Source organism: Arachis hypogaea, chromosome 7, assembly GCF_003086295.3.
Source record: "Arachis hypogaea cultivar Tifrunner chromosome 7, arahy.Tifrunner.gnm2.J5K5, whole genome shotgun sequence".
Classification (NCBI taxonomy): domain Eukaryota; kingdom Viridiplantae; phylum Streptophyta; class Magnoliopsida; order Fabales; family Fabaceae; genus Arachis; species Arachis hypogaea.
Genome location: NC_092042.1, coordinates 40,183,385 through 40,186,518, shown reverse-complemented (window position 1 = coordinate 40,186,518; position 3,134 = coordinate 40,183,385).

Sequence of the window (3,134 nt, the reverse complement as noted above, 5' to 3'; positions counted from 1 at the left end):
ATGTTTGAATCATATCTTTTCTTGTTAGTCAAGTTTTTAATTTTCAAAATCAAATCTTTTTAAAAATGTTTTTCAAATCATATCTTCTCAATCACATTTCTTTTTTAAAACCAATCATATCTTCTTAACAACATCTTTTTCAAAATAATTTTCAATCAAATCTTTTTGATTTCTAATTCCAAAATCTTTTTCAAAAATCACTTTATTTCTTTCCCACTTTCATTTTCGAAAATTAAGTAATGTTTTTCAAAAATGTTTTCAAAATTTTTCACTTAATTTTCGAAAATCATTTCCCTCCTTCTCACATCCTTCTATTTATGGACTAACACTATCCCTTAATGCAAAATTCGAACTCCATTTTCTTTGATAAGTTCAAATTTTCTACTTCTGTCTTCTACTTTTCTTTTCCTCTGACACCTAAAGGAATCTCTATACTGTGACATAGAGGATTCCACATTTTCTTGTTCCCTTCTCTTTCTTATGAGCAGGAGCAAAGACAAAAGCATTATTGTTGAGCCTGATCCTGAACCTGAAAGGACCTTGAAGAGAAAGCTAAGAGAAGCTAAAGCACAACTCTCTTTAGAGGACCTGACCGAATTCTTCAAAGAAGAAGAACACATGGCAGCCGAAAACAACAACAATGCTAATAATGCAAGGAAGGTGCTGGGTGACTTTACTACACCTACTCCCGACTTCTATGGGAGAAGCATCTCTATCCCTGCCATTGGAGCAAACAACTTTGAGCTTAAGCCTCAATTAGTTTCTCTAATGCAACAGAATTGCAAGTTTCATGGACTTCCATTGGAAGATCCTCATCAGTTTTTAGCTGAGTTCTTGCAAATCTGTGACACTGTCAAGACTAATGGGGTTGACCCTGAGGTCTACAGACTTATGCTATTCCCTTTTGCTGTAAGAGACAGAGCTAGAACATGGTTGGATTCTCAACCTAAAGAAAGCCTGGACTCTTGGGAAAAGCTAGTCAATGCCTTCTTGGCAAAGTTCTTTCCACCTCAAAAATTGAGTAAGCTTAGAGTGGAAGTCCAAACCTTCAGGCAGAAGGAAGGAGAATCCCTCTATGAAGCTTGGGAAAGATACAAACAATTAATCAGAAAGTGTCCTTCTGACATGCTTTCTGAATGGAGCATCATAGGTATTTTCTATGATGGTTTCTCTGAACTGTCCAAGATGTCTTTGGATAGCTCTGCTGGAGGATCTCTTCATTTGAAGAAGACGCCTGTAGAAGCTCAAGAACTGATTGAAATGGTTGCAAATAACCAATTCATGTACACTTCTGAAAGAAATCCTGTGAACAATGGGACTAGTCAAAAGAAAGGAGTTCTTGAGATTGACACTCTGAATGCCATATTGGCTCAGAACAAAATATTGACTCAACAAGTCAATATGATTTCTTAAAGTCTGTCTGGAATGCAAAATGTACCAAGCAGTACTAAGGAAGCTTCATCTGAGGAAGAAGCTTATAATCCTGAGAACCCTTCAATAGAAGAGGTGAATTACATGGGAGAACCCTATGGAAACACCTACAATCCTTCATGGAGGAATCATCCAAATCTTTCATGGAAGGATCAACAGAGACCTCAACAAGGTTTCAATAACAGTAATGGTGGAAGAAACAGGTTTAGCAATAGCAAGCCTTTTCCATCATCTTCTCAACAACAGACAGAGAGTTCTAAGCAGAATACCTCTGACTTAGCAACCATGGTCTCTGATCTAATCAAAACCACTCAAAGTTTCATGACTGAAACAAGGTCCTCCATCAGAAATTTGGAAGGACAAGTGGTCAGCTGAGCAAGAAAATTACTGAACTCCCTCCTAGCACTCTTCCAAGCAATACAGAAGAAAATCCAAAAGGAGAGTGCAAGGCCATCAACATGGCCAAATTTTGGGAGGAAGGAGAGGCAGTGAACGCCACTGAGGAAGGCCTCACTGGACGTCCACTGACCTCCAATGAGTTCCCCAATGAGGAACCATGGGAATCTGAGGCTCAAAATGAGACCATAGATATTCCACTGGACTTACTTCTGCCATTCATGAGCTCTGATGAGTATTCTTCCTCTGAAGAGGATGAATATGTCACTGAAGAGCAAGTTGCTAAATACCTTGGAGCAATCATGAAGCTAAATGACAAGTTATTTGGAAATGAGACTTGGGAGGATGAACCCCCTTTGCTCACCAAAGAACTGGATGACTTGTCTAGGCAGAAACTGCCTCAAAAGAGGCAGGATCCTGGGAAGTTTTCAATACCTTGTACCATAGGCATCATGACCTTCAAGAAGGCCTTGTGTGACTTAGGGTCAAGTGTAAACCTCATGCCCCTCTCTGTAATGGAGAAGCAAGGGATCTTTGAGGTGCAAGCTGCAAAAATCTCACTAGAGATGGCAGACAATTCAAGAAAACAAGCCTATGGACTTGTAGAGGATGTTCTGGTTAAGGTTGAAGACCACTACATCCCTACTGATTTCATAGTCCTAGAGACTGGGAAGTGCATGGATGAATCCATCATCCTTGGCAGACCCTTCCTAGCCACAGCAAAGGCTGTGATTGATGTTGATAGAGGAGAGTTAATCATTCAAGTGAATGAAGAATCTTTGGTGTTTAAGGCCCAAGGATATCCCTCTGTCATCATGGAGAGGAAGCATGAAAAGCTTCTCTCAAAACAGAGCCAAACAGAGCCCCCACAGTCAAACTCTAAGTTTGGTGTTGGGAGGCCACAACCAAACTCTAAGTTTGGTGTTGAACCCCCACATCCAAACTCTAAGTTTGGTGTTGGGAGGTTCCAACATGGCTCTGAATATCTGTGAGGCTCCATGAGAGTCCTCTGTCAAGCTAATGACATTAAAGAAGCGCTTGTTGGGAGGCAACCCAATGTTATATTTTTAACTATTTTCTTTTGTTATTTTATGTCTTTTGTAGGTTGATGATCATAAGAAGTCACAAAATTAATGAAAAAAGCAAAAACAGAATGAAAAACAGGAAGAAAAACAGCACACCCTGGAGGACGCACCCACTGGCGTTTAAACGCCAGTGAGGTTAGCTGTTGGGCGTTTAACGCCCAGTCTGGCACCATTCTGGGCGTTTAACGCCAGAAAGGGGCACCAGACTGGCGTTAAACGCCA